Source organism: Peromyscus maniculatus, chromosome 2 (assembly GCF_049852395.1).
Source record: "Peromyscus maniculatus bairdii isolate BWxNUB_F1_BW_parent chromosome 2, HU_Pman_BW_mat_3.1, whole genome shotgun sequence".
NCBI lineage: Eukaryota > Metazoa > Chordata > Mammalia > Rodentia > Cricetidae > Peromyscus > Peromyscus maniculatus.
Genome location: NC_134853.1, coordinates 163528108 through 163540371, shown reverse-complemented (window position 1 = coordinate 163540371; position 12264 = coordinate 163528108). Strand labels below are relative to the sequence as shown.

The 12264-nt window shown below is 44.9% G+C and overlaps 1 pseudogene; it reads left to right on the top strand.

The window, feature by feature from the left end:
* The first annotated feature begins 9061 nt into the window (after window positions 1–9061).
* Window positions 9062–11134, top strand: LOC143271772 (crooked neck-like protein 1 pseudogene; annotated as a pseudogene).
* The last annotated feature ends 1130 nt before the right edge of the window (window positions 11135–12264 follow it).

The window sequence follows — 12264 nt, the reverse complement described above, 5'->3', positions numbered from 1 at the left end:
ACTGCTCATAAGTACAACAGCCATGAGACTGCATTTCACAGCACAGCTTCCACCTGTGTCTGACATTTGTTTTGTCTCTCCTGTGATGTTCTTGATACCGCACTGCCATGCAGGGATAAGCTATTGGATCATTTGGGTCTCATATTAAGTGTACCCATTGCAAAGAGAAGGTTCTATGATCAAGGTTGAGAGCAGCACTAATCTATGGGTACAAAAATGTTTAGGATAGTAGTTCTCAATGTTCCTAATACTGTGACCCTTAAAACACTTCCTCATGTTGCGGTGATCCCCAATCATAAAATTATTTTTGTTGCTACTTCATAACAGTAATTTTGCTACCGTTATGAATTGTAATGTGAATATCAGTGTTTTCCTATGGTCTTAGGCAACTCCCATGAAAGGGTCCTCCAATCCTCCCAAAGGTGGCAAGACCCACAGGTTGAGAAACACTGGTTTAGGGGCTGAGGGAATTTTTCAGTGGTTAGAGCATAGTCATTTCTTATAGAGAACCCATGTTTGGTTCCCAGCACCCACATCAGGTAGTTCACAGCTGCCTATAACTACAGTTACAGGAGATCAGATGTCCCTTCTGTCCTCAATAAATACCCACACCCATGAATAAATGAATCTTCAAAAATTTGCCATTTGACCAAAGGACCATTTACTGAAACAGTAACTACCCCTGCCTGTGACCTCCATAGCTATGGGTTTTTGACTGGCTGTACAGTATCCAGCATACATTTGCTCTGGAGCAGGCCTCAAGTCCAATCACAATGGAGACAATTCCCCCATAATGATCATGGTGCTGTTGCACCAGCGTGTCCATCTTCCCAGGCAGGATTGCAGTATTTGTGATTTAGGGATGGATAATACCAATGATGTCTTTTGCATCAGGATGACCTGACTGATTTCTCTCTGTCCTGTAACCAATGTTGTGTTGTCTTCTGTAATCAATGTCAGAAGATTTCAGAATATCTAGTTATGATGGACACTTGGCTTGCTGTAGCTATTTTACTCTGGTGCTTTGGAGATCAGTCTGTGCCCTGTTATTTGCTGTAGAGTTATGATGGACACCCAAGGGCAGTGACAATGACCTATGTTGTTTTGGGGACCTCCCTGACCAATACTTTGGGAAGCTACTCAATGGCTGACACAGAGATTTTCAGTATTTTGTGTTTTCTGCTGTTGGCATTGTTTACCGATGTAAGATACATTAGCTATTTATTTATTCACTTATTTATTTATTTATTCACTTATTTATTTATTCATTCATTTATTTGAGAAAAGATGTGATGGCTATTCTTGGTAGTTGACTTAACTACATACATCTGGAATTAACTAAAACTCAAATGGTTGGGCATAACTTTCTTTTTTTCATCTTTTTTTCAACATAAGATTTCTTTGGGTAGCTCTGGATCTAGTTTTGTAGACCAGGCAGAACTTGAACTCACAGAGATGCCCGCCCCCATCTCTGCCCCCTGAGTGTTGGGATTAAAGCCATATGCTACCACTGTCAGGCTGAGGGATTTTTTCATAAATAATTTGAAGTAGGAAAACCCACTTCTCTCTTTTCTTTATCTTTTTGTTTATTCTTCTCTCATAGAATATATCCAGACCACAGCCTCCTCTCCCTTCCTCGCTCCATCCCTCCCAACCCTCCTTAGATCAACTGTTCCTCTATTTACCTTCAGGAGAGAGCGGTTTTCCCAGTGATATCACTGAACATGGCATAACAGATGCAGTTAGACTAGGCATAAACTCTCATTTTCAAGGCTGGATAAGGCAACACAGGAGCAGGAAAAGGGTCCCGAGAGAAAGAAAAGTCAGAGACACTCCCACTCCCACTGCTAAGAGTCTCAAAAAAGCCCCAAGCTATACAACCACAGCATGTGTGCAGAGGACCTAGCACAGACTAATACAGTCTCCATGATTGCCACATCAGCCTCTGTAAGCTCCTGCAAGTCCTGCTTAATAGATTTTTGTTGACTATGTTCTTCGGATGTCCTCAACAACTCTGACTCCTACAATCCTTCCTCCCCCTTTTCTGAGGGGTTCCTTGAGTTCTGCCTAATGTTTGGATGTAGGTCTCTGTATCTGCTCCCATCAGTTGCCTGAGGAATAGAGCCTCTCTGATAATAATTGGGCTAGACCCCGATCCAAGATCTCTGAGCCTTGCTGCTTCCCATTCCTGGCCATCCAGGCAGTGTTGGGCATGGGCTCCCTCTTGTGGCTCTGGTCTCAAGTTAGACCAGCCATTGGTTGGTCACACCCATGTTCTCTGAGCCATCATTGCTCCAGCATGTCTTGTAGGTAGGACAAGTGTGGGTTGAAGGTTCTGTGGCTGGATTGGTTCCTAGTTTTACCACTGGGAGCCTTGCTAGTTTACAGAAGATGGCAGGTTTGGGCTCCATATCCTCCATTACTACAAGTCCTCCATAGGGTCACGCTCACAGGTTTTAGGAAGATTTCACTGCTCTAGGTTTCCACATTGCCCCCTAAATGATGCCTTTTCATATTCCAGTCCTCTTTCCCATACTTTCTCTTCCTCCTTCCCTCCCTCCATCCCCCTCCTGATCACACCCTGTTCTCATTCCCACAAGCTCCCAGTCCACCCAAAAAGTCTATTTCCTCTTCCCAGGCAGATCCATGTGTTCCCTTCCCAACCTAATCCACAGAGCCTAGCTATTTACCTCTCTGGGTGTGTGAATTATAGTGTGATAATCCTTTCCTTATCAGCAAATATCCACTCTAAGTGAGTATGTATCAATTTTGTCATTCTGGGTCTGGGTTGTCATGCTCAGGATGATTTTTTTCTAGCTTCATCTATTTGCCTGATAATTTCATGATGTCCTAATTTTTTATGATGTCATATTTTCTTTATTTCTTTTTTCTTTCCTCTTTTTTTGGCTTGATTTGGTTTGGTGTTTTGAGAAGGCATTCCCATGCCTGTGGGAAGAGGGAAAGGTTCCTTTAGCCATTGCTGCATGCATGCCCCAGGAGCAGTTCCACACACCTGGAAGCCCTCTTCCAGAGAGGCTCAGCATTGATCCAAGATTCTCTAGCTGGAATTCTCTTATTCCAGAGGTTGCTGTCCTGCTCTTTGACACCATTCTCACTATAGCACAAACTTGCCTGGACCTCCCAATTTTGTCCCAGCTGGCCTGGAGTACCTGATCTGGTTGGCTTCACCTTACAAGCCTACACAATCATACTCATTTCAAATCCAAATGTCAACATTGCTTTTATTTCCATTTTTCCATATCTCACCCAGAAAAATAGTTAATAGTTTTCATCTAGAGAATATAAAGTAATGTTTATTGTGTGACCTGGGCTTGTCTTAGCCCTGGATATTAGCAAAGGATGGACTAGATTCCTTAGGGGTCACTGAATCACCATCTATGGACCAGATGGCAGGACACTGAATCCAGCAAGTGAGTGCAGCCTCCATCACTGTAGAGGGCTTCAGTGACTCCTCTGAGACTCTGCCTCAAATGGACCATTTGAGTCACAGGTCCTCTAATCCCCACTGACTTCCAGTCCCAGGGAGGAGGGATCAGTGATCTCAATCCCCACCATGCTCATCCACATGGAGTTCCAGATGGTCCATGGAATGGATAGCACCAAATGTACCATCATTAAGCGATGAATGTCAGGGATATAGTAAATCCAGGAGTATGTTGATGACCCACTCCATGAGCTGGGACTGAGTATTACTGACATGTGGCCACAGCATTCAGAGTGTTGGCTGAGAAAGGCTTCATTTAATCTTGAGCTTAGACAGACAGTCAGTTTGTGGAACACTGTGGTGGCTCAATGCATGAGAGTTTGCTACATCAACCGAAAACCTTAGTGTGATGCCTAGAGTCTCCTGTGGAAAAAGAAACAGACCATTGAAAGTCATCCTCTGAAGGCAGGCATGGTGACAAGTGTCTTTAATCCCAGCACATGGGGGGCAGGGGCATGTGGATTTCTGGGAGTTTGTAGCTGGCCTGGTGTACATAATGAGTTCTAGGATGGCCAAAGCTGTGTATGAGACCACATCTCAGAGTGGGGAGAGAGAGAGAGAGAGACAGAGAGAGAGAGAGAGAGAGAGAGAGAGAGAGACAGAGACAGAGACAGAGAGAGAGAGAGACAGAGAGAGAGACACTGAGGGAGGGAGGGAGTATCTTCTGACATCCACATTGTTACAGTGGCACAGAGGGGCCTACATATAGACTCCCATACACACTCAATGATCATAAATCAAAGGCATATCCAGATTACATGTGGGGTGTGTATGTAGATGTAAAAGACAGCAAGTGCTCCCAGAATACAGAAAAAGATAGGGTGGTGTCAGGATAATCTGGAACTGTTCCAGGAGGTTCAGGGTGCTGAAATCAAACGCTGGTCCCCAGAAAGAACTGCAAGCCCCGTTAACACCTGAGCCATCTCTCCAAGAGAATCTCTCTCTAGCTCTTTGACTGGGGTTTCATGAAGCTGAAGTGTATAAAATGCCCAAGAACAGGGAATTTTGGGTCATTTTTCATTCTGAAAGATCTAGGATGCAGAAGGTGTGAAACAAGGGGGGCACGAGAATATGCAAACACGATTAGCATAATGAACAACTATGAAACTGTCCATGAAAGCGACTCAGTAAATTCAAAGAATACAATGCCCTCTCATGCAAAAGGGTTTTCTGGAATCCTATGGGAAACTGTAATGCTAAGGGTGGTGGGGGAAATAATATCCAGCTCCTCAAGCCTTCCAAAGCAAGAAAAAGACAGATCACAGCTCAACGGTGAGAATGCTGTATGCCCAACACCAGTTCAGAGCTCCAACAACTTACTGTTCAAGAAAGGAATGTATATACGTAAATTACAAATCTTTATGTAGGATGGACAACCAAAAGACAGAGGCATGGAGCCTGCCTCATCCATTCCATTATGCTCCTTGTAACATCTTCTCTCTTTATTTCCTTCCCTGTGTCTATGGTCTCTCAGTCACTGATGGTGCTGGGATGAAATCCCTACCATTTTCCTATCTCTCTTCCTGTCTGAGGTTGGGTCTGCACTCTTGACCTTCATTAGAAAATGAGCCCCTGCTTCTCCCTGTCAAAGCTTCACTCCCTCTAATCTGAACTAATGGAGCAGTCTTGTTTCCCAAGTACATCCCAAATCCCTTGAATACACATGATCTGTGTCTCCGATGAGTCACTTGAATCCTGGCTTTCATTTTTCAGAGCCCAGCTGTGACCTCTCCTTATTGATTGCAAACAGGAGCCTAGTTTGAACTTCAGGTTGTAGACACGGAATCCATGAAAATCCAGACACCTCTTAGCAACAAAGTAGATCAATTTGGGCTGCCTTATAGCCCCGAGTGTTTCCATGAGCTTAGAGCAATGTGGCAGGTCTGTCTGGCAGGACGTCACCAATGTTATTATCATAGATGTCCTCAGAGGCAGGGTACATCTCTAGGATCTGATGTCTCAGGTCTCAAGTGTGCTGCTGTAGCTTCTTCAGGTTTCACAGGACAGGAAGTTCTTCATGAATTTGACCTAGGAGACTTCTCAGGGAGGAGGACACTGATTTGGAAGTGTCTGTGATCATAGAGCCCTTCAAGTCTAAGCTCAGCAGTGTAGCTGTCAGTCTTTCTGTCTGTCTTCCAGAGTGAATGGCTTAAATGTCAAATACTGACACCCTCTCGACCTGTATTCCCCCTCTTAAGGGATGATGCACCGCAGGTTGGGTCTCGCTAATGACATCTGGAGAGCAGACAGACACCATCCTGTCTTCAAGCCCGTAATTTGTAGAAATTGTGGTGGGCATCCCAGAAATGGAGCACTTGTTGTGTCCAGTTCTTGTGGGTTAAACAGAAAGATTCCAGTGTCTGGATCTAAATTTATAATCTCATTTGACCCGTGCCTTAGTTAGGGTTTCTCTTGCTACAACAAAACACCATGGCCAAAGAGCAAGTTGGGGAGGAAAAATGTTTATTTGACTTACCCTTCAGCATTACTGTTCATCACTGAAGGAAGTCAGGACAGGAACTCAAAACAAGGCGGCGTCCTGGAAGCAGGAGTCGATTCAGAGGCCATGGAGGGGAGCTGCTTGCAAGCACTGGCTTGCTTCTGCTGGCTTGTTCAGCCCATCTTCTTATAGAGTTCAGGGCCATCAGCCCAGGGGTGCCACCATCCACCATTGGGCTGAGGCCTCCCCCATTGATCACTAATTGAGAAAATGCCTTTCAGCTGGATCTCATTGAGGCATTTCCTCCACTGAGGCTCCTTCCTCAGAAGATTCTAACTTGAGCCAAATTGACACACAAAACCAGCCTGTACAACCCCACATCTCATTTTCTCTTCATTCCATTATTTGAACCCAGTCTGTTTCCATTTCTAGTGACTGGGGAAAGAGGAACAGCCTCATCACATATGGACTGCGTCTGTTTGTTCTGTCCAGAAAAGAACACCAAGGAGTCTGAATCCATAAGCAAAAGCAGAGAGCCTGTATTCAAGCAAGCTGGAGCCTGGACCCTCTTTGTGTAGGATACAGCAGTACTATCAAAGAGTGCCGAGCCTGGGCGGGACCACCTTTTGTTTTTGTTTTGATGATGGTAGAGGTTGGGGGTGAGATGATTTCCAAGGTTCAGGACCCCAATTGGCTGACAGTTGTCTAGGGGTTCAGGTGTGTGCTGGGAATGTTTGGACGGTCAGGTATTTCCCCTTAGCTGTTGGCCCTCCCTAGGTGGGGTCAGCTTATTGCTTTTTCTGGGGACTGGGTAGTACCTGCCGGTAAGCCTATCATAGCAGCTGTGTCTTGGCCCCTAAGCTTGTGGTCAACGTGTCTGGGGCCTCCCACACTGTTCTCGTCTGTGCTGTCCTTTCTATTGTCTCACCTCTCCAAGATGGAGGCTTCAGAAACCTCTGATTCACTTTGGATCACATTCTGAACTCTGTAGTCACTTCTTTCCATCCACATGTTTTCTTCCCCTCCATACCTTGGTCTTACTGACCTGGGTCAAGCTCTCTGTTGAATCCAAAATCTAGCCCACTCAGCACATTGTGAAAGGGGTTAAACTCTCCCACTCTCACAACTGAATTTAGATTTCAGTTCTCTGAGAGGGGGAAAACAGGTGCCTCTCTCAAAAAAGGGCCTTTGATTCACAGACAAGGGAGAGAAGAGACACAGGCCTAAGTCAGCTTCACCATGTGTCAAGGACAAATCCTGCAGCTCCCCTTCCAGCTCCCCTTCCGAGTCAAGGGCAGACTTGCCCAAGCTTGTGCAAGTGTGTCCAAAAAGGAGAAGACTAAATCTCAGCCAGTTACAAGTTACCAGTGTAACTGCTGGCTTGCTTAACCAATTATGTATGAGATGACCTAACTGTCCCTGAAACTCCCCGTAGCTGTCCTTCAAAGGAGCCTGTACCCTCTCCTCAGGGTCGACCTCACATGCATGCTGGAATATTCATTAAGACACGGTCTTGGCTTTTAGGTACCATTCGAGTGGGGTCCTAAAGACCATTTTGCCTTGCAAAGTTCAGTGGTCACCTTCCAATGGGTCCTACATGTCCAGTCGACACAACATTTTTTTTTTCTAAAGCAGTCCAGGCAAGAACAGTTTCTTGCCCAAATGGCTATTTTTGCCAAGAAGAAGTTCAACTCCACATGGAATGTCTTTGACGCCCATCCTCTCTTTGAAGTAAATTGGTGCTGACAGGAGCAGACATCTCACTGTCCAGAAAGTCCAAGTTTTTAAAACAGTTTAAATTCTGTATTCTGTAGGTCTTTGAAGGGTTTGAAGATTACCTATCTGATTGAATTATGTCTATGTATACCCTGAAAACTTAACATGCCCATAAGTTTGACTCTCATAGAAGACTAATTATTCATCTGTAGTTCTCAATGATCCATTACACTTTAAATGAGTTTCATAAACTGAATACCTCAAAAGAGAGCAGAAATATACATACAGTATAACAAAATTAACTTTAAATTTGTATCAATAAACTAAAATCTACAGCAGTGGAAAAGATTTTACACTAATTGTTGCTCTTTAAAAGCAGATACATTAATCTACCCTTTCATCCAAGCATATCGATATGCTTTTTTCCATATCATATCCCCCTTTATTTGTTTTTGAATCTTTTCCTTTTCTGTTTCATTAAAAGGAAAGTTTTAACTTGTTTATTGCTTGTATATAGTGTGTATAGTTATTGTATATAGTTTTTCTTATATTAGTTTTAACTTTTTAAATTATTTTTTTATTTTCACTAGACAAAACAGGGGAAATGTGGTGATACTCTGTTTGTGCCAAAATGGGGTGATATTTTATTTGTACGTTAATCAATAAGGCAAGTGTGGAGATCAAGGGGAAAAAGGCTAGCCATTTTTAAAGAAACACAGAAGTCAAGCGGTGGTAGCTCACGCCTTTAATCCGAACACACATCAGGCAGAGTCTCTGTGTGTTCAAGGACACACCAGGGAACGGCCAAGTGTAGTGAGACACGCCTTTAATCCCGGGACCCACCACAGAGACCTGAGGTCTGTGCAGACAGGCGGTGACAAGGAAGTGAGGTAGCTGGGCTAAGAGCCAATGAGAGGGCAGAACAGCAAGGCAATCCAAACCTAGGCAATAAAACCTAGGTAGACGGGAAGTCAGGGCATTTTGGAAGGTGCAGAGCTGGTGAGGTAAGGTAGCTGGTGGCTCCCCGCATTTCCCTGGTCTCTAAGGCTCTCATCCGTATATTTGGCTCTTTTAAAAAAAAAAAAAAATTAATAAGACCGTTTAGAAATTCGTTTCCAGGGCCAGGTGTGACTCTAAGCTCCTGGACAGAGTCTTCTCTGCTTCCTCTGAAGCTTTTACAACCCGTTACTGCTCACCAGGCTGGTCTCAAACTCAGAGATCCTCTTGCCTCTGCCTTCCGAGTGCTGGGATTAAAGGCATGGGCCTCTGTTGGGGGATCTAGTTTGTCCCGGGCCGGCTCTCTGGTGTTGGCTGGTTTTTGAAGCCCATTTCTGAGGTCCAGCGGTGTGGTGTGTGTGCGTGTTGGTGTCGGGGGTTTCTCCGGTTCAGCGGCCCCAGACATGGCGTCCTCAACAGCGGCGGGGAAACAGAGGATTCCCAAAGTGGCCAAGGCGAAAAACAAAGCGCCAGCGGAGGTACAGCTAACTGCAGAGCAGCTCTTAAGAGAGGCTAAAGAGAGAGAACTCGAGCTCCTTCCACCCCCGCCTCAGCAGAAGATCACAGATGAAGAGGAGCTCAATGATTACAAACTTGGGAAGAGGAAGACTTTTGAAGAGAACATAAGAAAAAACAGGACTGTGATTAGTAACTGGATCAAATATGCCCAGTGGGAAGAAAGTCTCAAGGAAATCCCAAGGGCTCGGTCCATATACGAGCGTGCCTTGGATGTAGACTATGGGAGTATTCCACTCTGGCTGAGGTATGGAGAAATGGAAATGAAGAACCGCCAGGTGAACCATGCCCGAAATATCTGGGAGCGAGCCCTAACAACTCTGCCCCGAGTCAGTGAGTTCTGGCACAGGTACACATCCATGGAGGAGATGTTGGGCAATGTCGCCGGTGCCCGTCAAGTGTTTGAGCGCTGGATGGAATGGCGGCCTGAGGAGCAGGCCTGGCACTCCTACATCAGCTTCGAGCTGAGACACAAAGAGGTGGAGCGGGCCCGTACCCTTTACGAACGCTTTGTGCTCGTGCACCCTGCTGTGAAGAACTGGGTCAAGTATGCCCGATTCGAAGAGAAGCATGCTTCTTTTGCCCATGCGCGGCAAGTCTACGAGAGAGCAGTGGAGTTCTTTGGAGAGGAGCATATGGACGCACACCTGTATGCGGCCTTTGCCAAATTCGAGGAAAACCAGAAAGAATTGGAAAGGGTACGAGTTATCTACAAATATGCCCTGGCTAGAATTTCAAAACCAGGGGCGCAAGAACTCTGGAAAAACTATACCGTCTTTGAGAAGAAGTTTGGGGACCGCAGGGCTGTTGAAGATATCATCGTGAGCAAACGGAGATGCCAATATGAAGAAGAAGTGAAGGCTAATCCATACAATTACGATGCCTGGTTTGATTACTTGCGCTTGGAGGAAAGTGAGGCAGAGGCCGACACAGTGCGGGAAGTCTATGAGAGGGCCATTGCCAACGTGCCGCCCATCCAGGAGAAGAGACATTGGAAGCGCTACATCTACCTCTGGATCAACTATGCATTCTACGAAGAGCTGGAAGCCAAGGATCCTGAGAGGACAAGACAGGTCTATCAAGCCTCTTTGGCACTAATTCCTCACAAAAAGTTCACCTTTGCCAAAATGTGGTTATATTACGCACAGTTTGAAATACGGCACAAAAATCTGCCACTGGCCAGAAGAGCTTTGGGGACTTCCATAGGCAAATGCCCAAAGAACAAGTTATTCAAAGGCTATATAGAACTGGAACTACAGCTTCGAGAATTTGACAGATGCCGAAAGATTTATGAGAAGTTCTTGGAATTTGGACCTGAAAGTTGTACCTCATGGATTAAGTTTGCAGAATTAGAGACAATCCTTGGTGATATCGATAGAGCCCGGGCCATCTAGGAATTAGCCATCAGCCAGCCAAGCTTAGACATGCCAGAGGTCCTTTGGACATCCTATATCGATTTTGAGACTGAGCAGGAAGAAACGGAAAGGGTACGAAAACTTTACCGAAAACTTCTTCAGCGAACACAGGATGTCAAGGTATGGATCAGTTTGGCTCGCTTTGAGTTATCCTCAGGCAAAGAAGCAGGTGTGACTAAATGCAGACAGATTTATCAAGAGGCGAACAGAACCATGAGAAACCGTGAAGAGAAAGAAGAGAGACTTAAGTTGCTGGAATCCTGGCAAGGATTTGAAGATGAATTTGGAACAGTATCAGACAAGGAAAGAGTAGACAAACTCATGCCAGAAAAGGTCAAGAAGAGGAGAAAGGTCCAGGCCCAAGATGGGTCTGATGCCGGCTGGGAAGAATACCATGATTACATCTTTCCAGAGGATGCTGCCAACCAGCCTAACCTCAAGTTTCTGGCAATGGCCAAGCTTTGGAAGAAACGGCAACAAGAAAAAGAAGCTGCCCAATAGGATCCAGATAAGGACATTGGTGAGAGTGACTCCTCATTTTTGTAAATGTTGGAAAAATTTTTTAAATAGAAATGAAACGTTTAGAACTTTGATTTCTGAACTTATTTACATATTTACACTGTAAGGAGTGATCTTTGATAGCTACCTTTCTAATTACTTTTTAACAACACTTTGTCGATAGTGTTTAAATGTCTATAGAATACCTTAGGTTCTTCTGTTCACCCCTCCTGCTCCTAGCCTACATGAAAATGAGTTTTCTATGGCCTGTGGACTCAAATGCCCATCAGTGTATGACAGATAATTTATAAGCCATGACATTTCCCTACAATGAGACAATGTTTAGACATCAAAGTGAAGTGATGATACACACTGGTACAAGGCTAAACTCTGATTACAGTATAGAAAGTGAGAGAAACAGATCGACCAAGTTCTGCATTGTGATTCCGTGTACAGTAACTGTCCAGAAGAGGCAGATCCCAAGAGAGTGGATTATGCTTGTCAGGACTAGGGAGTGAGGGGAGAGGGAAAGAGTGCTTCGAGGAAGATCCCTTTTCGGGAAGAGGACCGACCATATTTCACAACTGGAGGGAGGCGATTGTACACTATCGTGAATGTACAGAATGTGACTGACTGTTTATGTTTAAAATGCTATGTGGTTATTTTGTATTTAAAAATAAATTTTATCCTGTTAATACAATGACCTGTGTAGTATATGCTCACTCCTTTGGCTTCTGTGGATTTTCCAAACACTGGGTTCGTTTCCTTTTTCTTTGACTTTTGATTTTAGGTTTGACCATGGAGCCCTGGCTAAGGTTGAATTCTAGTACTCCTAGCTGAGGAGTGTTGGTGGTGCTCTCCCAAGTCCAGCTCCACCCAGACATTCTGATGCATGTTCCCCCAGTCAGCTCCTATAGTTCCCACACTGTCTGAGATTAGAGAGGAGCTCCCAGCACTCAGACTATTCTTATTCAGTACTTCAGACACCAGCTTGGCTTCCGTCTTGGGATCTTTCTTTCCATCCTTTCTTTGGGTACCATTCCATGGTGCTAAAGACAGCATCAAGGGCTTCCCATATGCTTGGCAGGAGCTCTTCTGCCACGTGCGGTCATGCACACCGTTTATTCGAGCACCCAGGAGGCACAGTACCTAGATGTCCTGTGGTCGAGTTCATTCTA